Below are 25,802 nucleotides of genomic sequence, written 5' to 3'. Positions count from 1 at the left end.
TGTATTCAGCATGCCAGCAAGGTAAGTGTGCAGACTATACTTCTCAACCTTGGGCCACAGTGGGTTCCTTGCCTGGAGCTAATGATATCCCATCCGTGGGGCAGGACAGATGAAAGATGAGGACAGAGGTGGTACAGGAGTTGGAGGTAAGGAAAGCAAGGACTATTTTGCAGACTTTCACCTCCCTACCCCCCGATAGTTATGGAAAGCCCACTGTGTGTCAGGACCTCTGCCAGTAACTGGGAATAGCACCACTGGAACCAGCAGATCCAACCTCTCTGCCCCCATGGAGCTCGCAGCTCCCTGAGAGAAACTGATAATACACCATTATCTACCTAGACCCGGGGGGGGGGGGGCTCCTGCCCCCAGAAATTCTCTGAGAGATTCATCGTGATTCAGCTGGCCTGAAACGAATCTGAAATGCTTTTTCTCGGCATCATTGAGAAAAACCATACTCACGACAGAAAGAATTTTCCAGCACCGGGAACCAATGGCATATTTATAGGCTTTTTTACGTCAACTTGTCAAGCAGCATGTGTAGCATAGCCTGCTCCTGAGCAGCATCTCATGCTCATGGCAGGCTGTGGCGGCCCTGATGCCAGACAGAGGGAACCTGGGGCCCTGGGCCGCCATGGGCCGTGGTTAGCACACGCATCCCTGGGCACCTCAGGGCAGTAGTGGCCCTGAGTCGCTGGAGTTCGGAGGTGCTTCTCTGGCTGGCTGGAGTCATGTGTAAACCTCCCGACCTGGGAGCTGGATGCTGGGAACTGCTTGGGAAGCTTACTTCTGTGGCTTCCTTTGTGTGTGTGTGTGTTTTTTTTTGTTTTTTTTGTTTTTTTTTGAATGTTGATGATGACGCATGATTCTTCAGAGCCTTCCTACACCTCCGGCAGTAGGTTGTTAGAATTGTTTTGCCTAACGGCATGTCCGTGCGAACCCTCGGGAGTGCAGGGGTGCTTGTTGAGCTGGGGTGCTGCATGGTACACACATGCGTGCATCAGCTGGGTGAAGGCCTGTTCTGCTGCAGAGAAGGGCACTGCGCACAATGGAAACCACAAATATGGTAGTAAAATGAAGACTGCAAAGAAAAGATCCACACGAAGCGCTCACTGGGCAAGGTGTTCAGTCAGATGAGATTCCACTGCTGACGGACGTGAATCAGAAGGCCGTTCACTTTTGCACACAGCTGCACATAGAGCTCCAGGAGGAAACGATGTCTGGCTCTTGATCAAGAGTCATAGATGCCCCCACGCCCATCCTAGGCCTGATCCTGGTTTTCTGGGTGCAGACAGGGACGTGTCCTCAAGCGGCCGCATTGTGGTGGCCTGGGACCTCTCATGCAGAGGAGCGGGGCTTTCTCTGGGCTTTTCTCAGGGAGTATCTAAAACTGGTTCCAGCATAGCTGCCTTGAAAGGGGCTCACCCTCCAAACCATAACCCACCTGAGACCCAAAATGAAGAGGGAGTGACCCTCTCGGGGAGGAGAGTAGGAGAGGCTTTGCTGCACAGAGGCCGGCCACCAGAGCTGATGTGGGAGGTGGTGAAAACCTCAGTGGGGATGGGAGGTGGGAACAGGGCCAAAGGGTGCCGGGAAGAGGTCTTGGTCAGAAGCCTCCTCACCAAGGGAAGGAGACCCTCCTCCAGGGAGAGGCGGCATGCCCCCTGCGGGGTTCAGGTAGTGAGAGGGCAGCGGGAGAGGTCATTGGTCACCTGCACACCCTGGGACCTGCACTCTGGAGCCCTTCCTCCTGAGCTCCAGGGCTGACGAGGAGAGAATTCATTTAAAGTTTATTATGCAGCTGGTGCAGTGCTAAACATCCCACTGGTGCTATTTCCTGACTCCTTACTTCACAGCACTGTAATGCTGGAATGTAATGCTGGAATGTGTAATGTACTCCCATCATCTCCATTTTGCAGATGAAGAAACTGAGGCCTGAGGAGCAAGGCGGTGGACCCGGGGCCTCGCCCCTGGTGCTAGGTTCTAGGGCCTACCCTCTTTGCCCCTACACCTGCTGCCCCATAGATGCATTTCTTGGTCTTCCCAGAGGCAGATAGAGAAGAGGAAGGCCTCAGCAGGGCCTCCTGGTCTCCTGGTCGCATCTCTCCCTTCCCCTCTGTTCTCATACCTCATGAACGACATCACCCCTTTCTTAGTTAGCAGACCTAGAGGACATGAAGGGTCCTGAGCCTCCATCCTGCTTCTCCCTCCTGTGCATCATCAGGCAGTCATCAACTGACATATCCCACTCCTGAGAACCAGCCCCGCCCCTCAGAGCATCCGTCTGTCCCTCACATGTTCTGTGTGTTGTCTGAGTCACCTATCTCTTTCTTCTCTCTTGCACTGTAAGCTCCTTAAAGGAGGAGCAGTGTTGTAGGCATCTCTCTGTGCCTTTATGGCCTCTGCAGCCACTGTGTCTTAGCAACAGTAGAAGCATAAAATTACTTGCTGATTGATTTAGTCGAGAGGGCTTGTAACTATTTTAGGAGACTCTAATTGTATTTTACTTTGTGTTTATTTTTTAGGTAGTCCAGACTGGGAATGTAGTTGGGAGGGGACCAAGGGTGTGCTGTAGAATGGCTCGCAGGTTTTGTATGAGTTCTGAGTAGAAAACCATACGTGAAATCGATGGGTTGGGCACAGAGTCAAGGATTAGTTTCTAGACCTTCTCAAAAGGGCTGATTTCTATTGGAAGGTCTTGGAAACAACATTTGGACTTCATATGTGGCCCAGGTCTTCGGCAGTTTCAAGGTCCAGTGTGGAGTATGTAGCTGTGCGAACCTCCAAAGCCAACCTTCCCCCATAGACAAGAGTGAGGAGAACCAACTTCAGGGGATGAGTTGGATTATCAGACATTCCCCAAAAGAGAATCTGCTCCTCCCTGCCACGTACATTGTTCATCCACTTTGCATTTTAAAATTACATGTGACATAGTCTGGGTTTTTAATTAAGAAGGGAAATGAATTTCAAGTTAAATTACTTGAAAATTTGCAGACATTATTCTCATAATGAAATAGCCTCATTTTATTTATAAGTGAAATTTTAATTTTCTCCACTTCTCTCTCTTGTATTTAGTGATCATTTTCAATCTGGATTCATCTGACCCCTATTTTTGCCTTCCCTGTCATATTTGGAAACTCCCACTTTGGTGCCCTTTCCTGGAGTCCACCATTCTGCTCCATTGTTAGAACTGTGGCTAAGGCACGGGGCTCCACTGAAGACTGTTCATGCTGTAAAAACTCAATTAATTTGGATTCTGTTGTTTTAGACTTAATGACAGTTTAGGCCTGGCCAGTGCAATTGGCATTGAATACAATGTTCGGCCTTTTTATATACAAAATCATCTTTTTTCCACTAATTTTTGGAATGATAGAGCTGGAGAAACCACAAGGGATTGTCATAGATGTCTCATGACGGGTGAGGGAACCAAGGTAGAGAGAAGGGAAGAACCACCTGAGAACAACCAAGCCCTGGTCCTCTACCTTCCGATTCCCCTGGTACCATGTACAGGAGATATCTTCTAAAAATTCATAAATAGCCTGCCCTTTGGACCCTATCCTGATACACACAAGGCTTCCTGATCACCACCACCTTCTCTGCCCCTACCTCATCTCACATTATTCTAACAGTGAAGTTATCTTCATATCCTTAGACGCCAGTGGGGCTTTAATCCAGAAATAATTTTAGAGCCTTCACTGTGCTAGAAATGCAGCTTCTCACATCCTGCTTTTCTCCAAAAACAACCCCAAAGTGAAGAAGCCTTGTGTGGTCCCCTCCCCTCAGAGCTGATGCTGTGGCTTGTAACCAGAGCTGGCTCCTCCCTCTGCCAGCAGGCCCTTAATGGAGACACCAGCCTCTTAAGCTAGCCCCCAGGCTGAGCATCTCACAAGCTCCCATGAAGTCTGGCAAGCTCAAAGAATTGACTGTGAACAGCTGCTGCCCTGTAGGCTGTTTCCAACGTAAGCCCTGTCCCAGAAATTTGTAAAAGCAGTAGGTAAGGTCAAAGGGACTTAACATCTGTCTCCAGAAGCTCCAAAAGAGTGGTGTGCATCCTTTGGGGATGGTTAGCTTTGAGACTCATGAAGGCAATGGACCACTCCTCCCATCCCAGCTCTAAATACAAATGTGTACTCCTCACAGCTTTGCATGGTATTTCAGGGGATCTGTGGATTCTCAGAGTCCCATGCATGGAATGTACCAACCAGTTGCCTTAACCTAGAGAGTTCAAACTTATGATAAGTACAATGTAAATTTGTAGAGTGTCAAATGGTTAGTGACATCTAGTATAGCATTTGATCCCAAATAAACTTATATGGTAGGTAAGTTTCTCCGATTCCATAGATGTAAAATAATCGATGATAAAAAAGTATTACTTATTTTTGCTACATTTATCATTCACAGTGTGCCAGCTACCATTTTAGCACTTTGGAAGTAGGAACTATTATTAACCCCAGTTCAAAGGTCAGCAAACAAAGGCAGAATCAATGGGAGGCTTGAGGACCGTTCGTGGGCTTCAGTGGAATCCAAGGCACCTTTCAGAGTTTGTTAATAAGTCCTAATTTTGGTCAGCACACTTTCTCTATGACATTCTCCAACCAGTTCTTTAACAACTGAATTATTTACTCAAAGTTCAGTGCCCAGGGAAGATATATTCAATATTGGCCCAACTTTTTAGTAGGTAACAGGTGCAACCCCTGGCTGAACTGGTCCCTGTGGCTTATATGGATCATTCTATACCTCATACTCACCAAGAACAAATTCTCCCAAAAGACAGTGGGTGAATTAGGAAGGGAGCATAAATATTGGGCAAGTAAAAATGTTAAATGGATTGATGATCTGTTACTATCCCTCCCAACCATAGGCTGTTGTGACTTGGTGATTCTGTGCCATCTTTTGGTTGAATGATTACAAGTTAATGGTGATTGAATTCATGTCAAATGTCCAGTGCCAGCAACTGGGAGGACCCAGATGCTAGGTCCACACTTGGGGCCCTGAGAGCCCACCACATGAATGAAGGTAGGAAGAAAAGCCTGTTTTCCTTAAGAAAAAAAAAAAAAGGTAGTTGAGCTAACCACCACATTAATGGAAGCTATTTCATGGGAAAAGAATTTTATGTGTGAGGTAGTGGGCCATAGTAAAAACTTTATTTTATTTTTAATTAGATGCTGTTTTTTCAGATACCTTTGGGCCATACTAATGTGTGAAGAGTAAATTCGGAACTTGTTGGGTTTTTATAGGAATTTATTGTGTAAGAGTGGCTCCCTGCTCCACTGTAGTTTTTCCTAACACCCGATCACTCTAGCCATAACCAGCACATGCAGGACTGAGTGTTTTATCCCACCTGTTCACGTATTTCAGTCCAGATCCAATGTTTGTGTGGGAAGGTCGTGCATACAGACTGCCCCCACATGTACATTCTCTCACGTGTCCCCCCCACCCCGCTCCCCGTAGGGCTTCACAGAGAACATCACCCTGAGTCGCCGCCTCAGCTAGGCTGCATAGTGAGGGTGTCCCTGGTCATGGGGAGCTGGACGTGGTACGACAGAATAGCAAGATCATGCGTTCTGAAGCCAGACATACGCCGTGCAACAAAAACTCTTCATTTTAAAAAATTCTTCCTTCTCTCTGCGTTTCATATTGAACATTCTCTTTTGCTTTGTCTTCACCCTCACTAAGGTTTGCTTCTGCAATGTCAGATCTGTTATTAATCCCTTCCAATGACTTTCTTATTAGACATTGCAGTTTTCATCTCCAGAGGTTTGATTTCTAAAATCTCTTCCATATCCTTTCCTACTCTTTCAATGTAAGGAATACAGTGAGAACAACTATTTTAATGGTTTTTCCTGCTACCTCTAACGTCTGTGTCAGTTATCAATCCATCAAAACCAGATTGATTTTTTTTTTCTTTTCCAAATAGTGGGTCACTTTTTCCTGCTTCTCTGCATGCCTGGTAGTTTTCTAGGTGCCAAGCAATCTGAGTTTTGCCTTGTTGGGTGCTTCATATTTTTGCATTCCTGTGAATATTCTTGAGCTTTGCTCTGGGAAATAATTAAGTTCCCTGAAAACAGTTTGACTCTTCAGGTCTTGCTTTGGTAGGCAGCTCTGGAGCAGTGCGCAGTCGATGGCTAACTATTCTGTGCCACTGGGGCACAGCCGTCCTGAGCAATCTACCCTGTGCCCCGTGAACTCTGGATTTTTCTGTTCTGATTTGTGGGAGTATCAAGGGTGCTCCCTGAGTGCTCAACATTGTTCCCTCTAGACCTTCGGTGTTTTCCGGGGAGTTATTCAAATGTATGTGCTTCCTTATTAGTTCTCTGCAGAATATTTGAGGGGGCCCCCTGCAAATCTTCTCTTTCTGAGTGGTTCTCTTCTCTGTAGATTTCTCTACTCTGTCCTGGAAACTCCAGCTGCCTTGGTATCCCCTGGCTTTATTTTCTCAAGTTAAGAAGTCTGCTGCCTTCTTCCTGGGTCCTTCTTCCCTATGCTGCCACCAAGGCTTAAGTAAGCTGGGCCACTAGTAGGCCTCACCTCACTTGTTCTTTATCTTGGGAACCCCTGTCTTTTATTGCCTGATGTCCAATACCAGTGTTGTTTTATATATTTTATCTGAGAGGTGTGCGTGTATGTGTGAGAATGTGTGTGTGTGTGTGTGTGTGTTGGGTCAGAGGGTAAATCTGGTCCCTGTTACTCCATCTTGACTATGCTAGGAGGTGAGACAAGTGTGGAGACAGTACCACTCACGGATTTTATAGTCTCCTTTCATCTTAGTTACTGATTCCATCCAGTGACTTTCTTAATGCAGTAGTGGCTAGCATGTTTGGGCTGCTCGTTTATTCACTTTCCCACAAATACTCATTGAGCATCTACTAGATGCCATCTGCTCTGCAAGACACCCACAGTATAAACAGTGATGTGATGGGGCCTGTCTCAGACGAAGCATCCTGTGGTCATTGATTAAAAAATTTCCCCTGGAATACTTGTAAGCCAGTTTCTTGGATGTAGCCACAGGCCTTCTTGAGTGGTAAAAACAGGCTCTTAAAGGAGGAAGTAAGAGAATATTTGAATAGCAAGTCTTTTGGACAATTTATGGGAAATAGTAGGTCCTCAGTATGTATGTATTATTTGGATAGATGAATGAATGAAGAAAACTTATTTGCAAATTTAAAAATCATATTGATGATTTTAGGACTTGAAGGGATTTGAAAATACCTTTCCATCTGACTGGCCTAGCAGTTTAATTGGAATCATGTATTTGCACCATCGATAATGCTCCAGGCACTGTTCTTGGCACCAGGGCCATGGTCGTGAGTGAGACGTGGTTCCCATCCTCAGAGCTTATGGTTGAGAGTTGTGTGAAATACTGGCTATGTCAGAGCACCCAGGAGGGCACAGACTCACTGGGTCTGGAAGGGCTTCCAGGAGGAAGTGATGGCTAAGTTGCATCTGAGAACACGTGATAGCTTTGGGGAAGAAGCAGATTGTGAATGCAATTCTTCCAAGGCCTAAGATACAGCCATGGGGCCTAGAGTCAGACTCTGACATCCAAGGTTCACTTGTGTTCTAACTAATAAGTCTAGTATAAAACTGGGTGGGCCGTGGAGGTGAAATCACCTTCTAGTTATGTACAGTGCAATATCCTGGCAATGCCTGGTTCAAATGAAAAGTCCTAAAGCTCTGTTGTCTTTAATATAGAATTTACTTAAAATAGTATCCCAGCAGAGGGTGAGCACAGAGAGGGCTCAGGTCTTAAATGCTTGTTTAATTGCATCAAGGCCATAAACCCTGAGAAGTGACCAGGAGAGAAGTTTGGGAATGTGCTGCCCCCCTCTCTCAGTTCTGGGCTCAGTCTGGGCTGCTGCCGAGGTCATCTTTCTTCACTTGGTCCAGCTCTGCAACAGAGGAGCCTTCAGCTGGGCAGAGCAGCAGAGAGCTCACACACATGCTGAGCAGGAGGGCTGTAGAGAGGGATCAGTGTAGTAAATACAGAGTGCTCATTGAAATGCCAAGTGTCACTACTTTGGCATTTAATTATCTGACTTGCTGGCAGCTGGAAGCAGGGAAGTAAGCAGAAAAAAAAGAAGAAAAGGCAAGTGAAGAACAGAAGGCAGAACTGGACAGTGATCTGATGTAGACAGTTGGGCCAGGAGCACATCCTTAGAAAACACTCACCTTGTATTGATTGTTAGAATTACCTAGTTCTTGAGAAGAAATCTCAATTAAAAGGCCTTCTCAGTTTTAAAAAAAAATCATTGCTTGGAATATACAGAGGCACAACCAGTGAACTGTAAAAGTGAAAACTGTTCCAGGTTATGTTCAGCAAGGGGTGCCCAAGGTGTCTAAACACACAGCACAGTCATGGGGAAAGACCCTCCCACAAAGCAGTGCCTGTGCTGTGGGAGCTGTGTCACAATGGAATCCAGGAGGCTTGACAGCCTGCTGGAGTGGAGAGGTGTGGGCTCTCGAGGTAGCAGACCAGGATTCTAATACCCCACTCTACCTAAGCTCAAGGCCCTCCCTACCCCACCCCCACCTCTGACATTCCTTTCCCCTTACTCTATCTTATTTTTTCTCCATAGTAGTTACCATACCTGCCGTACTGTATGTTGACCTGTTTGGCTATTGGTCTGCCCCTCCCCAACTGGACTACCTGTCACATGAGAGCAGGGACTTTATCCGTTGTATTCTGTACTATATCCCTAGTAAAGAGGTATCCCTAGTACCTGGAACAAAGTAGGCAATCCATAATTACCTTTTATAATTAATGGTGCAGGAGTAGTTGCCAATATTGACACATATCATTGCTTTACTCCTCTAGGTTTGGGGAAGAACAAGTGAGGTTAGTGTTGTGCTGGGTGAAGTATGGAATGGTGTGAGAACACAAAGGAAGTTCTCTGACTCAGACAGGCGAGGTCCAGGAGGGCTTCCTGGAGAAGGAAGCATGAGCACTTAAGAAATTGAGGCACGTAAAGGATAAGTGACTGACCCGAGGTCAGATAGACTGAAAAGTGGCAGAGCTGATACAGAGCAATGAAATGGCACTGCCACAAAGGCCTTGGTCTCCATTCTAAACATGTGATATTTAGATATGGCAGAGTCAGCATCAGGACTTCACTCATGACTGGGGGTCAGTACAGCTGTGCCTGCATCACTGAGGACTGGTGAGAAAGAATGACCTCAGGGAGTGGGTCCAAGGAATGCTCACATTATTCTGGAGAGTGATAAACTGCATTGTTGAGGAAGTGAGATGAACTTAGGGATTTGTATAATGCTATGAAAGTGATAGTGGAAGGTTTGAGGTTTTGCCAGGATCTGATCCCAGAGAAGGTGCTTCTAAAGCTAGTATTTCACGGCTAGGCATTAAAACGGGGGCTATCTTATCTGCAACAACATGGATGGAGCTAGAGAGAATTATGCTAAGTGAAATCAGCCAGTCAGTGAAAGACAAACGTCATATGATTGCACTCATGTGTGGAATTTAAGAAACAAAATAAATGAGTAAAGAGCAGAGAGAGAGAGAGAAGTAAACCAAGAAATAATCTTAGCTATAGAGAACTGAGGGTTACCAGCAGAAGGAAAGGGTGGGGGAGGGGGGAATTATGCGATTCAGATGAAGAAGAGCATTTGTGATGAGCACTGGGTGTTGTATGGAAATACTGAATCACTAACTTGTACACCTGAAACTAATATTACACTGTACATTAACTAGAAAAAAGTTACAAAACTGTTCATAAAATGAATGAATGAATAAATAAAATGATGGCTATCTTAGACTTAAAAAAAACTTAAAAAAAAAACTTTTTAATGTGGATACTTTGACCTCAGAATTCCAATTCTAAGAATTTATCCTATTTTATCCTAACATAATAATTAAATTATATGTATATGCATAGTATATGTTTATAATAAAGATGGAACATATTCATGTACTCTGTATTAATATATATATATATATTCTGATATTATAAATAATTGGAGATGACCTAAATGTCCAATGAGAGGGGCCTGAATAAATAAGATGGGTAATCCATAATAGAATATTATGCACTTGTTAAAAATGATGTTTGGAGATAGACTTATTGACATGGAAAGATAATCACCATAAGTTGTTAAGCAAAAAACCTTACAGTATACATAGCCCGATTTTATTTCCTAAAGAAAAGTGGATGTATGTATATACACCTGTATATATATAACATGTATATATTTCCATGGGATAAAGTACAGAAAGATACATGTCACTATATTATTTATTTATGCAATCAATATGTTGTTAGTGGCTAATAAGAATCAGTGGAAAGAGATACAGTGACAATTACATGCACCTCCCTCCAACTCCTTGAAGAAGAGACCAGGCCCTTTGGCAGCAGCTGTTCCCTCTGAGGCTTCTGCCCTCCCCTCAGGCTGAGGAGTGCTCTTCTCAGGAGGGCTTCCACCCTGTTCCCAGGGCAAGTCCTCCCCCACGCACTCCTCTGAGCTTTTCATGGGAAAAGCTGGTCTGTCTGTACTCAACCAAGACTGCTATTCATCTCTCAGGTTTAGACCAGTGGAGGGTGCACCCAGCGGCGTCAACTGGCCTTTTGCTGTCATGAAATATTACTGTTTTACACTCACAAATAAAAGTTAGCAGCATTTCATTGCTGTGCGGTGTGAAATTAGACCTCCTAACCAGCTGGATGCAACAGCCTGGCTCAGAAATGGTGGTGACTGCTAGTGTTCGTGGTTCAATTCAATTAGGCATATTTTTTCCTCCTCTCTGGTGAAAGGGGTAGTCAAGATGAATGCCTCGCAAACTTCTGAAATATGTACTTGTATAAAAGAACTATTAAAGTAGAGTAACATCTCTATGATCTTTGAACTGAGCCGTCATTCTGCCATTATTGATGTAGCTGCTTTAAGCCGTCTAATTAAAATCGGAGTGACAGATTTGTTATTGAAAATCTGAAACCCAGCTCACATCCCGTACAGCACATCTGAGCGGGGTATATATCTGCTGTTTTGATGGGCTCTCAAAATTGCTAAGCTGTGCCGGGTGCCAAAAGGAATTCAATAAATCTTTTATTTTCTTACCGAGCTACTCTCATTAGTCTTTTCAATAATAGCACTAGTGGGTATCAACTTCACTTCTCCAAAATAAATTAAGTGTGTCCATTAGGCTTGTAATTATAGCATCAGATATGAGTTTGTTCTGCTACAAAGAGATGGCCAGGCTGATAGAGCCAAGAGCTCTCCTCTCCGCCCTTAATGTTTCAAACATGGCTTTGTGCATAAAACGTGGATCTCATATCTGGGTTGGGGACATGTGGCCTATCAAGGTTTTGTCATCCAAACTGACAGTCTCTCTCCCCTCTTGGTTCTGAGCGCAAGGTATCCAGTGGTGTGAATTCTGACCAAAAGCTGGTTACAGCAAGCAGCCCGCAGTTCAGAGCCTGCAAAACACACCGCAGAAGCCTCGGAGTAGGAGAACATGACAGAAGGCTGCGTTATCTGAAAATTTAGCTAATTTTTTTTTTTAAACTAGCAGGAGCCATCTGTCATGGTTATCCACATTCAACGGCTAGATTGAACGGAAGGCATTGCTGAGCGATTAAGCAAATTCTCTCAAAATATTTTCATACCTTTCCCTCTTGTCAGAAGCTTTTTTTTTTCCTTCACCAAAGATGTCATCCAAGTGTTGTGGGGTTTTTTTGCGTGTGTTTGGGGGCGTTGGTTGTTTTTTGTTTTGTGTTTTGTTTTTTGAGTTTCTTTTATGCCACAGGGAAACCTTGTTATTCTGTTGGTATTAAAGAACAGGGCGGGATGCAAGCAGATGAGTGTGTGCTGTACAAAGTTGGTTCTGGGCTTCTGGGTCATTGACCCAGAGTAATTCCCAGGCCTGACTGAGATGCCTGGGTGTTCTAACTTAATCCATAAGAGATTTCTTCAGAGGTTGGCAGAGGGGATCATTTTAGCAGAGCCTTGCAACCCCCATCCATCGTGCCCAGAAAAGCAGGCAGCAAATACTGGGCAGAAAAAATGAGCAAGGGGTCAGAAGCCTGTATATCCTGCAAGAATCTACCACTGTTTTCTTGTCATTCATTATTTTCCCACTTCCTTTCCGAATCTGGAAGAGAAGTTTCTGTTATTTCCTGTGTCATGAATAGTCACGTAGATCTTAGAAGCTCTGTCCTCTTGAAGTGTGGAAATACGAAGTTTGAAAAGATATTTATATCTTCTAAAATATGTGTGCAAGGTAACCCCCTCCTCCCTTCTCACCTCCTCACTTCATTATTAAAACAGAAGAATTCACGTGTGGATGTGAAGGCAACTGGGTGTCATTTCCCTTTAAATAGTATAGAACATATGGGGGCAGGATTGCATTTGTCACAAATTGTCAAAATATTTTTTTTTAAGAAACCAAAATCTTCTAGGGATGGTTCCAAATGTGCCTGATTTCCCTGAGCAGTGAGCAGCGCGACCTTTACATTAGCAGATATATTTATAAATACACATATGGCCCGTTGGGACCTGATTGGCTACTGATCCGCTGAGCCAGCGACACAATTATGATGTATCACCTACATGCGGTTTAGTTGTGTGTTTTATTCTTAAAGTTACTAATCTACTTTAGCAGTTCCCACATACAGTCACCTAATTTATCTGTGCTCATTGACAGCTGCAATTTGTTGATGCAGGCTGTGGAAACAGAGAGGTTTGGAGGGTCTTGATGTTTTTTCTGGGATCATCACATCACTATAGCTTTGTCTCCTTTTGAATCCATAAGATTTGTCAAGATGGACAAGAACCAGGGCCATAAAAGCCAAATGAGTTGATTTGGAAGAGTGTAGGTAAAAACCTGAAATGTAAAAAAAAAACAAAAACAAAAAAACCTGAAATGTTACTTAGATTCTAGTTTATTTTAGGCACTTGGAGAATGTTTAAACACCTGTAAAATGCTTTGAGATTTTCAAAAAAGAGATGCCATGCCCCAGGGATGCCTGGAATGTCTGCTTTTGGCTCAGGTCATGATCTAAGCCTGCTTCTCCCTCTGCATGTGTCTCTGCCTCTCTCTGTGTCTCTCATGAATAAATAACTAAAGTCTTAAAAAAAAAAAAAAAAAAAAGGATGCCCTGGAGATGCAAAAACAAAACAGAATGTCCCACCTGGAGGTCAGCTAGGTTCCAGAAAGTACCAAAGGTTGATGGTATTCCAAAATGTCAAGTGTCCCAAGGTTACCTTGACATTGCAGTAAGGACTCTGATGGAACAGGGTCCTGAAATTGTTAGGGGTATTTTTTAGGTTTCCAGTCTTTTAAAACTGAATGCCCTCTTTTGAAGAGCGTAAAACCCATTCCAGCCCTCCCCTCCCTTGCACTTGTTTTGTGCTTCCCTCCTCTGACTGTTCTCTCCCTCTCCTGTTGAGAATCTGCTTGGCAGCTGGGTTAGAACAGGCTTATCTTCACCAGCCAAGAAGATTTTGTAGAGCTGGACTCGCCAAGGTTTGTGTTACAAGCACGAAAGTGATCTCTCTGAATTCAGAATGTAAGATTATAATATCTAATGCCCTCTTTCAAGCGACACTGCAACCCCAGGACATTCTAACCTTCCCTGCACCTCCACCCACTGCAGCTGAGGATCCCTGATTCCGGTGGCTTTGCTCTTCCTCCTTTCTCATCCTCTATGTGCCTTGTCATGTTTTCTGCCTGCCACCTCTTCTTTCCCTTTCTTCTCTTCCTTTTTCATGTTAACATTTCTGGGTGCTTTTTTGATTCCTGAATATTCACCTTTCTCTAGATGATGACATTAAAAGACATTTCCCCCTACACTAAAACGATGAAATTGCCTGAGTCAACTGTATACTTTTGCAACTGGGTTCATTTCTTTTTCAGTTTCACAGGCTCTGTGAATTGTGTAAATAGGGACCTTAATTTCCCTTCAGCTGCAATCTATAGTCTTTAACACTTCAAGGTGGAAGAAACATAGGAACACCGTTCTTTTAAACATGTAGTAGTTTCATTGTGAATTGCCCACATGTTCTCTGCCCTCTGAAAGATAGAGCCAGTGCTTTCTCTGAAGACACAAGTGGAGCTGCCGGACTTTTAGAGAATAGGAAGGAGGCCACATGTGTCCGTAGGGAGGTTTCCTAGCCCTACTGAGTGCCTCAGCTGCATTAAAATCACTAAGAAAGAAAAGTGTCAAATGGAGCAGAGATTCTTTATGGAAGTAACTACTTTTTCATGCATGTAGACAAGGTAATCCAGAAGCTTCAACTGAATAGAAGCAGCACCCCACTGTTGGCTGGCTATGCATCAGAAGGAAAGTTTGGATCCAGAAATGAATTAGTAAAGAAGAAAAAAGGTGAAATTAAACCATGGTCCCTTCATATTCATCAGTTTGTTGAGTGCAGTAGAAATCATTCATTAATTTTTTCAAACCCAGTTCTTGACCTTCCACTGTATGTAATTCATAAAATTTCATGTCGAGAAAGAAAGAAAAAAAAAGGTGTAAATCCAGAACTCTTTAGTCTGTTTTCATGTATGGCAGGGAAGGTCTTGAAGAGCTTTACACATCTCACTTGCAAAACAAAGTAGAAATGAGTGAGAATTTGTACCATATGTCCACTTATTTTTCGCACTTACAGGAATCACAAGTGATCTGAGTTCATAAAATGTTGATTTTTATAAGAAGCTTCTTTTCTGTTAAGAAATCTCACCTAGAGGTCCATGAGGCTGGGGACGGATTATAATCAAAATCCTCATTAGCTTTCAATAGGGAAGTAAACATGTAAAAGTTTAAAAAATAAATTAAAAAATAGAATATTAAAAACTCCCCCTTCTTTATGACATAGTTGAAATAGTGTATATTTTTGAAGCTGTTCTTCCCTAACTCTCATTTTATTTTTTAACTATTATGTGCAGGTCACCTTTTTTTTTCTAAGATTTTATTTATTTATTCTTGAGAGACACGGTGGGGGAGGGGCAGAGACACAGGCAGAGGGAGAAGCAGGCTCCATGCAGGGAGCCCAGTGTGGGACTCAATCCCGGGACTCCAGGATCACACCCTGGGCCAAAGGCAGGCGCTAAATTGCTGAGCCACCCAGGGATCCCTGGAGGTCACCTTCTTGTTTTGATACTCTTACATTATCAGAGATATTTATTGCTAGATACAATTTACCTCTCATTTTAAAATTTCCCAACAGTTTTATGTAAAAATTGTCCCTTTAGTAAAGTATCATCATAAGAGGAATAGGTGAGGATTAGCATGGTCAATAAGAACAGGTGTAAATTAATTTGCATAATAAAAAACCTGGCCTTGCCCAGTGAGAGATCCCCTTTGCCTTTGGGTTCTGGGAGGTAATATATGTCATACTTGATAGAAGTGTCTTTTTTAGAGTGGTAGGTGACCACATTGGACCTTATGGTAGACTAGCCATGCCAGGAAGACCAACCATGCAATTCAGGACAAGGGCTTTGGGTCTTGTGATATCCATAAGCCTGGTGGCTGAGATCAATCATGAGAACAGCCAATCAATCATGCCTACAGAATGGAGCCCCAGTAAAAACTCTGGACACCAAAGCTCAGGTGACCAAGATGGTGATATTCCAACACGGATTGTGTTGTATCAACGCAGGAAGGGTAATGCATGTATTCTGAGAACAGCAGAAGTTTTCGTATTTGGAACCCTCTCAGGCTCTTCCCTATATCTGTCTTTCCCTTGGATGATTTTCATCTGTATTCATTCTCTTAATGATCCATAACCATGAGTATATTAGCTTTCAGTGAGTTCTCTGGGTCCATCCAGCAAATTATCAAACCTGGGGATGGTTCTTGAGAACACTCTAAACTTACAGATAGTATCAGAATCACTTCTTGTAGAGGACTATGCTCTCAAACTTTGCAGTTTAGTTAATGTGCATTTACTGTCAGAAGCAGGAATTCTCCAGAACAACCCTGACTTACTGAAGCATGTGTCTTGGGAAGAATTATTATAATACAAAATCAGAATCTGCTTTTCTAGGAGTGAAATCTCTCTTAAATCATTTTTTAAAGATTTATTTATTTATTTATTTATTTATTTATTTATTTGAGAGAGAGCATGTGCGGGAGGTAGAGTACAGGGAGAAAAAGTCTCAAACAGACCCCGCACTAGCCATGGAGCCCAATGGTGGGCTCCATCTCATGACCCTGAGATCACGACCCTGAAATCACAACCTGATTTAAAACCAAGAGTCGGACACTTAACCAACTGTGCCACCCAGGCGCCCCTCACTTAAGTCATTTTTGAAACAAGTTGAGTAATAAATAAATACAAATATGCTTACCAATTCTAGGAAAGTATAAGGGAGAAGCTAAACTCACAGGTGAGAAGAATATTCTAATAGTAATATAACCTTAAGTCCTAAGGTCTCCTTCCCTGCCATGTTTCATGTTATTCAACAAAGGAAGAATGCTTAAAGGTAGCTCATCTGCTACGTGACTAACCCCATGATAATATCCATGAGGTATCAGATAGGAAAACTTTAGTCCAGAGACTAGAAATAAAGACACTAGAAGGATAAAATAGTAAACTGCAATGTTCATATCTTTTTAAGAGACTGATTCAGACAACTCCTGTTGAAAAGATAATTTTGTGATCGTTTTAATTTTTAAAACTTAATTTTAAATAAAACCTGTTTAGAAAATCCCACGACAATTTGCTAAATTTGATAATAGCATTGTAGTTATGTAACAAAATATGTATATAATTTTAAGATGCACACTGAATTATGTGGGAGTGAAATGGCAAGTTATATGGGATTTACAGTAAAACATATTAGAAATACAAAGAGGTAGATGAAACATACGTGGAAAATTTTAATTATTGTTGGGTGAAGGCAATTGGGGGTTCATCACCCTGTTCTTTCTACCTTCATCTAAGTTTTTCATAATAAATTCTTTTCAAGTATTTTTTTAAAAATCAGAAATCAGGTGGAAATCTGCTGGCCCCAAATACTGAGAAAGAAGCTCTGATTTCTTGGGGAGCCACCAGAGTTATCTGTAACATGGCCTGAAGAAGCTAATGTTCCCTCCAGAATTGAGCAGCTATATTCTGTGCCTCTTGTCCACAGGGTCCAGACATAACCAATAACAAGGGTGTAGAATGAGGGAAGTTCCATTAGAGGATTAGAGAATTGGGGTGGTTTGTTATAGGCACAAATTTCATCCTAAAACAGGGAACAATCTTAAGCCCTCAAAGCCATGGTGGGGACAGGGGAGAAAATGGAGCTGTATCCAGTTTCATCCTTCCCAAATCAGGCACTACTCCTCAAAACCAATTTCTTGTTTGCTTTCTCTCTCCCTTCCTCCCTCCTCCTTTCCTTTCTTTCTCTTTCTTTCTCTTTCTTTCTCTTTCTTTCTCTTTCTTTCTTTCTTTCTTTCTTTCTTTCTTCCTTCCTTCCTTCCTTCCTTCCTTCCTTCCTTCCTTCCTTCCTTCCTTCCTTCCTTTCTTTCTTTCTTTCTTTCTTTCTTTCTTTCTTTCTTTCTTTCCATCCCTCCCTTCTTTCCTTCCTTTCACAACTAATGTGCTAGTCCAATGTTCCATAAGTGAACACCCCTCTCACTCTAGTCTAGATAGAAAAGCAAGTGGAAATATGAAATGTTACCCCCCTACACTGTACTACATGAAACTTAAGTGCCCTAATACATCTCTGCTGTACCACAGACAGCAGGAAGCAGGAGTGTGCCTACTTCTTAAGTGTGTTCCTGGCTGCAAACAGGTGCCACTCCAAACAGTGGAATCCTCTGCCCCCTGTGCTGTCTTCAGTGGCCAACACCGACCTGAACGAGGAGGGTGAGGTGTGTATGCATCAGCTTATCTCCTTCCAACTCTGGGAAGGCAGCAAAATTCAAAAATGCAGTGTGATTTAACTGCTGGAGCTAAATAGTCAAATACAAGACAATCCTTTTCGAAGAACTGTTATTACAGGCTGAAATGTAAATACACCACATAGGAAAGTTGCAGTGGGCCCATCAGATAACTGTATGTCTACCACGTTCCTGTGTGTACTGAAAATTAATTTATTGTGTTTAGACCCAGCTTTGTATCCTGGCTGTCGTGGTGCCCATAGGATCCAGGCATGTTGGTTGTGTCTGCGTCTTAATTGTGTGATAGATCTCTTTTTATTCCCCTTCCTCTCTTCTTCTCACAAACCTGTTATTAGTCTCCCCAAATGGCTTATTTAGAATCATCTCATTTCGGAGGAATGCTATTTTTAGGTGCAAATGATGACTGCATAGAAATCGGATAATGACTCCTTTTTTAAGTCCTAGGTCAATTTTATTGTGAACCACTCTTGCTTTGTGTCAATGGCACCATTAAAACACAAAATGGGATTCAGCCTCAAACTCCTTCTGAGGTAGGTGACATCAGACAGGAAATGCTTAGTGTGGAGCGAAAATGTCCTCATTTTAAGAGGAGTAACACGGCTCCTTTGCCATGCCGCTATTCTTCAGTGAGGATGAAAACCAGAAGGCTTCCCTCCTCTCTCCATTTTTTTTTTTTTTAAATTTTACTGCAAAACACCAAGGCCATACGGCAAGGCAAATACAGCCAACTTTGATCTCTGAACCTACTTTGAATTCATGCTTGTCTTCCCTTCAATCCTTCTTTCATTGCTGGCGCTGCGGTAGAGCAGTTGCTCCTAAGTGTTCTCAGACGTTCAAAAAAAGGTGTACTGAGGAGAGTAGGGGTTTTATGTGCATTTCCGTGATGAAGGCAGTCTCATTCTCTGCTCCTATAAATAACCTTGGAAAACCATGCTCTAGGATAGAGGTTTCTCAACCTCAGGACTGCTGACATTTTGGGTTGGTTAATTCTTAGGTTGGGAGTCCTGTCCTGTGCGTTACCAGCATCCCTAGCTTCTTCCCACTGGGTGCTGGCTGTGTCCCCACTGCCTCCCATATCCACACAGACTCTCTTGTGACAACTTAAAAATGTCTCCAGACATTGACAGGTGTTTCCTCGGAAGTCAAATGGCCCCCAGTTAAGAATCATTGCTCTGCGCTAGAATACTGGTGGTCTCTTATTGCTAAATTTTGAAAGAAAATGGCTATGGCAGGCTTTAAGGTTGATCAAATTGTGATTTCTTCTCCAAATAATGCATTTGTTTTCCCAAGTTGACTAGGAAAGGGAATAATTTGCATTTTGGACTCCATGTTCCATAAATTAGCAGAATTTTCTGTCAAAGAAGAATCAAAACTATCTTCTCGTAATATAAGGACTAGAAAATCAAATTACCTTTGCATTTTTCACCACTAAAATATCTTATTTATAATCATTTTAGTCCCAAATCTTTACCAGCATCAGTGAAGCAGCAAAGGTCTTATTTACTCTCTGCTTTAGGAAATCTCTGAGCTTAGGTAAAAGGATCTGTGCCAGATACTTGGCGGTTATATATGTGTATCAGCTCTGAAAGCCACCCTTAATAATTGTTTTCAAATTACCTTATGTGCCAACTTTTTGCAGTTAAGCAGAGAGGAAGGCTGAACCCGAATTGCCGACTTCCTGATTGAGAGTGAGGGTGTGTCGGTGCAGTGCACGTTATTCATGTGGAAGACAAACCTACTCTACAATTCTAAATAAAATATTCCATCATAGGTAGCATTTATCCACCAAGTCCTAAGGCATGTCTTGAAACAGGAAATAACAGAGTCAATGTTAAGCCCCTCGCCCAGATTCCTTCTCTGAAAGTGGACTCTAAAAATATCTCTTCTCAAATTTTACTCAATTTCTGGAGAGAGAGGGGCTCATTGCCTGACTTTCCAGTTGTGATGAGTGACTCTGAAAACAACCATTCAAGCTTCTAACAAAGCAGACATGGAACTTAAAAACAAAGGGCCCAAGTTATTTTGGTTAATTCATACACAGCAAGCTCAGGAGTCTTTCACAGTCATTCTGTTTGGTTGGGAAGAAGAGCTCTCCAGAGTCAAAGAGCTGTCCTGGCCTTCCAGGAGCTTCAGCACAGCTAAAAAGCACCATTGGCTTTAAGCACCAATCACATAAATGCTCAATAGGTCTTGAGATCCCTGCTTTCATGGCATTGATTCTGATTGCCTATGTCGATTCCGATCAAGTCAACAAATCACTGTGCATCTGGTATGTTCAAGACCCAAAGAAGATGTACTTTGGGTGGAAACAGTGAGCATTGATAAATCCTTTTCCCAGACCTGTTCTTTGGAGATATTTCTTATCCAGTGTATAGAGTATGCAGAGTCTGCTCACTTTTGAACTTCTGTATTTCTAACCTGAATGTGGATTCTAAGCAACCTTTTATTCAAAGAAAGAATAACAGATTGAACAAGAGATTGATATTCCAGCCTTCTGAGTCTTCACTTTGTGCTGACAAATTAATCGTCTGTTTTACTTTCTTTGAACAGTGAGGCTCTGTTCAGCTTGCCGGGTCACATGCATTTCTTTGCTCTATATCTTGGTGACAAAGGGAGCCTAGGGGTAAAAATGAACCCAGAGATGAGTCAAAAGTTTGGCTTGAGTTGTGTGACTCAAACATGAACAAGTCATTGGTCTTGACAGCCTGTCCTGTGACACAATGGAAAAGACCTGTGGCAAGCCATGTTGATGGAGCCCTAACACATTTTCCAAGGATGTTTTGTCTCTAGACTCTGTGGAGTCATTTTTAAATTTGCTCACTCACTCGCATTTAAATTTTACCCAGACAGCCCAGTCTAAATCCCAGTGGAAGGAATAACTGCTTCAATACACCAAACATATTTGGTAATTCAGACTTTCTTCCCTGAAATTAAATATTCAGTTTCTCTTACAAACCAGGATGAAATGTTCTATTTCTTGGTCTAGGTGGTGGTTACATGAGTGTGTTCAATTCACAATAACTAATCGAGCTGTACACATGCCATTTATGTGTTTTTTTTCTGGATATAATACTTAAAAGCTTTATTTTAAAAAGAATAATGATGAAATTGACAGGAATAACAAGAATCATAAAAGGAGGAAAAAACTTACCCGTGGGAAAAAATAGAACCACGGCACTTTGGTGAGACTTCCACGTGCATTTGTGGAGTTTCATCAAACATCTTTGCAAATGTACCTATGAAGCATTTATATAGGAGACTTATCACACAAATATGTGTTTTTCATATATGCATATAGTCACAGTTTCATTTTGTGAGGCTGAAAATGGTATTTCCTTTTTAAAAAATTTTTTTTGTTGTTCTACTGATAAGTTTTCTGTCCTAATGAATTAGACAGCAAGGAGTAGTATTGAGACTAGTGCTGTTGGACTGTCTCTCATTCCATCAGCGTCCCAGAGTGAGTCTAAGCATTGACCCTATTCCCCTGCCCCACTCACTTAGGAAAACTTAGAGAGCCAATGAAGGTGAGGCTTTGTCCCAAACATCGGGCTACTCCTGTGGCCTGATAAAATCATAGTGTTGACATCTTCATTCCCTTACACCAACACTGTGAATTTGAAATCCAGTTCTGAAACCTAAGTTCTAACCCAGGGGTCTCCATAATCCACATAATATTTTAGCTCATCCATTCGGTAAAACCATATTAATTTATATTTATGGTGGAGAGGGAGGGAGGAAGGGAGAAGGAAGCTAATCTTTTTTTTTTTTATTTTTATTTATTTATGATAGTCACACAGAGAGAGAGAGAGAGGCAGAGACACAGGCAGAGGGAGAAGCAGGCTCCATGTACCGGGAGCCCGATGTGGGATTCGATCCCGGGTCTCCAGGATCGCGCCCTGGGCCAAAGGCAGGCACTAAACCGTTGCACCCCCCCCCCCAGGGATCCCAGAAGCTAATCTTAAAAATAGAAAACATAACTGTGCCTTTCAAAGATAGCATTTATGGCATTTTTCTTTTCAAACAGGAAAACAGTGTTTGATCATAACAATGGAGAAAGTGACTTCCTCATCTCCTGCCCCCCAGTAACACTTGCCCTTTAAGTAGTAAGTGTTAACAGTGTGCTGTGTGTCTCTCTGTACATTCTTGGTGGTTATAGAAACATACAAACATGCACATATATGACTGTTTTCTTTTTTTATTATAAAAATAGGATCATACCATATTCATTTCTCAGCACATTGCTTTTCTCTTTCAGCAGTATGTTATGGACACTTCTTCTCTTCCATTCATGTAGCCTGTTTTTCTGCCCCTATAACACATCAAGGAATAAACACACTGGTACATTTATTCTTAAACACTAATATTGGTATTTCAGTAGCGTAGAGCACTTTTAAAGAAAAGACTTGAACTATTTTTAGATGTATTCTGGTAACTGAAGGGAGTTAGCCAGGTGCCGGCAGACAGAGATCTGTACCAGGCATCTTTGCTAAATGCCCAAGAAGAATTGCACATATTGTATAAATTGTGTACCAGGGCACCAGAGTGGCTCAGTTGGTTGAGCATCTGACTCTTGATTTCAGCTCAGGTCGTGATCTCAGGATCCTGGGATTGAGCCCTCCATCAGGCTCTGTGCTCAGTGTGTAGCCTTCTGGGGATTCTCTCTCTTCTATCTGCCCCTACCCCCTCACTTTTTCTCAGATAAATAAATAAAATCTTTTTAAAAATCGTGTACCTGATTGAAGTCTTCAAGATGTCAATTTTTTTTTTTTTTTTTTTTTTTTTTTTTTTTTTTTTTTGCAGAAAGTAGATTAGAGGTTTCCTCAGGGTAGAGAGTAGAAACAAAGACTAACCATACATGGGCCCTGAGAACCTCACTGGGATGGGAACAGTGTTCTAAAACTGGATTATGGTGAGCTGCACAACTCAGAAATTTTACTACATTTCATATACCAGCAACTTTGAAAATGGGTGAATTTTATGGTAGTAAGTTATACCCCAGTAAAGTTGTTTAAAGGGGTAAATTTTGGGGCAGCCCGGGTGGCTCAGTGGTTTAGCGCCTGCCTTCAGCCCAGGGCGTGATCCTGGAGACCTGGGATCGAGTCCCACATGGGGCTCCCTGCGTGAAGCCTGCTTCTCCCTCTGCCTGTGTCTCTGCCTCTCTCTCTCTCTCTCTGTCTCATGAGTAAATAAATAAAGTCTTTAAAAAAAGGGGGGGGGTAAATTTTTAAAGTAGTTCATGGAACATTTTTTCCCTATATCATCATTTAGAATTATCTGAGAAAAAAGTTTTGCTTCAATAAAGCCAATTTCAGTCCACTAGTACCTGCTTAGTTTATTACCACCCCAGAATTTTTGGAATTTGCTTGATAAATGTTTTTCTGCATTTAATTGAATAAACTTTTTGCTCCTGTCAATTACAAGAGTCATTTCCCAGGATGGCATTGAAGATAGTTGTGATCTTATTTAGATACTGGTGAATTTTTTCAGTCCTGATAAGGCTTTCACTTAACTATTATACACTAAGCACCAACTGTGTGCCAGGGACTGCTCAAGTCATCCAGGATATATATGTGTCCAAGATATATATGTGTCAAAATTCCCTGCCCTCTTGGAGCTAATACTCTAGCTTAAAGTCTAAGAAAGGAGAAAAGGCCACAAGTTCATATTTGAAGCAGGGCTTCCCAAATAAATTACCTGCATTTCTCTTAATGTGCGGATTCTGGTTCCATAGGGATGGGGTCAGGAATTCTGAATTTTTACCAAGCAGTCAGGTGATGCTGATGCTGCTGGTCTGAAGACCACATTTTGAGGAAGAAGGCTTTAACATACAATGCCGAGTATGTACATAGCGGTCACGGCTGTATGAGGTTGTGATGTATTTCCTACTGTGTTCTCCTCAATACCCTCCATTTCCTGCACAGATGGGAGTGGGAGTGTTGGTAGCCAATAGCTCTTGGTTATTATCTGGTACCTATCTGGTACCTCCTTAGCCTGTCCTTTGCTGGAGGAGAGCTGTGTTGCCCACTGCAAAGGATAGAAGCATAGGTGGTCTTGGAAGTAGCATCTTCTGGCTACCCCTTTCCACTGCACTGGCTTTCCCATCTGCATGTTTGGTCTGGAGGTTAGGAAGCTTGAATTTTTCTACATATTTTTTTAAAGATTTTATTTATTCATGAGAGAGACAGAGAGAGAGAGAGAAAGAGAGAGAGAGGCAGAGACATAGGCAGAGAGAGAAGCAGGCTCCTCGCAAGGAGCGCAGTGTGGGATTCAGTGCAAGGACCCCAGGATCACACTCTAAGCCGAAGGCAGGCACTCAACCACTGAGCCACCCAGGCATCCCTGTACATAGTTTTTATAGCTCTTGTCTAGACTCTTGATGATTAAAACATAGCATAAGAGCAAAAGTTACAAACTAATGGGTTATAGCGATTGAATTAGGAAAGGAAATTAATATATGTTTTTTATTGAAGTATAGTTGGCATACAATGCTATATTAATTTCAGGTATACAATATAGTGATTTGACAATTCTGTATGTTATGCTATGCTCATCACAATAAGTGTCATTACTTTCTGTGACTATACAACATTATTACCATATTATTGACTGTGTTCCCTATGCTGTACTTTTTTAATCCCTGTGACTTATTTATTTTATAACTGCTGGTTTGTATCTCTGAACACTCTTCACCTGTATCACCCAGCCACCTGTCCCCTCACCTCTTCCAATTACCAGTTTGTTTTCTGTATTTATGATTCCATTTCTGGTGTTTATTCATTTTGTTTTTAGAATCCACATAAAAGTGAAATCATCTGGTTATTTTTCTTCCTCTGTTTGACTTATTTCACTTAGCATGGTACCCTCTAGGCCCATCCATGTTGTCACAAGATTTTATTCCTTTTTTAGAGCAGAGAAATATTCTGGTGTGTGTGTGTATGTGTCTGTGTATATGTTCATATGTGTATATACACCATATCTTCTTTATTCATCTATCAGTGGACATTTGGGTTTCTTCCATATCTTCACTACTGTAAATAATGCTATAATAAACATAGGACTTTATCGTTTTGAATTAGTGTCCTTGTTTCCTTTGGTTAAATACCCAATAGTGGAATTATTGGATCATATGATGTTTCTGTTTTTAATTTTTTGAGGAACCTCCACACTGTTTTCCACAATGGCTGCACCAGTTTGCATTCCCATCAACAGTGCATGAGGGTTTCTTTTTCTCCACATTCTTGCAAACACTTATTTCATGTCTTTTTGATTCGCCATTCTTACAGGTGTCAGGTGATATCTCATTGTGGTTTTGATTTGCATTTCCCTGGCTGTTGAGTGATGTTGAGTGTCTTTTCATGTATCTATTGGTTATCTGTATATCTTCTTTGGGAAAATATCCATTCAGGCCTTCTGCCCATTTTTAATTGGATTATTTGGTTTCTTAGTGTTAAGTGTAGAAACTCTTTACATATTGTGGATATTAGCATCTTATCAATTATATAATTTGTAAATGTCTTCTCCCATTCAGTAGTTAGCCTTTCTATTTTGCTGATGGTTTCATTTGCTGTGCTAAAACTTTTTTATTTTGGTGTAGTCTCAATAGTTTATTTTTTGCTTTTGTTGCCCTTGCCTGAAAGGACATATCTAGAAAAATACTGCTAAGGCCAATGTCCAAAGATTGTTACTTGTGTTTCCTTTTAGGAGTTTTATGGTGTTAGGTCTCACACTTAATCCATTTTGACTTTATTTTTGTGTGTAGTGTTAAGAAAGCGGTCCAGTTTCATTCTTTTGCATATAGCTGTCCAGTTTTCCCAACACTATTTGTTGAAGAGACTTTTTTTCCCCACTGTATAGTCTTACCTCCTTTGTTGTACATTAATTGACCATATGAGTTTATTTATGGGCTGTCTGTCCTCTTCTGTTGATCTGTATGTCTGTTTTTGTGCCAGTACCATACTCTTTTGA

General features: G+C 41.9%; 1 protein-coding gene and 1 long non-coding RNA gene across 37 annotated transcripts in view; one reads left to right on the top strand and one right to left on the bottom strand.

The window, feature by feature from the left end:
• The window catches only part of GLIS3 (GLIS family zinc finger 3), a 548,443-nt gene that overhangs the window by 394,158 nt on the left and 128,483 nt on the right, over positions 1–25,802 (top strand). The window lies entirely within an intron of this gene.
• On the bottom strand, positions 7,675–8,414 carry LOC144289778 (uncharacterized). Its single transcript, XR_013357703.1, has 2 exons — positions 8,167–8,414; positions 7,675–7,952 (listed from the first exon to the last, which is right to left on the bottom strand). It is a non-coding gene; the product is annotated as an uncharacterized LOC144289778 (long non-coding RNA).

Source organism: Canis aureus, chromosome 1 (assembly GCF_053574225.1).
Source record: "Canis aureus isolate CA01 chromosome 1, VMU_Caureus_v.1.0, whole genome shotgun sequence".
Taxonomy (NCBI): domain Eukaryota; kingdom Metazoa; phylum Chordata; class Mammalia; order Carnivora; family Canidae; genus Canis; species Canis aureus.
This window is presented reverse-complemented; position numbering and strand designations above follow the sequence as displayed.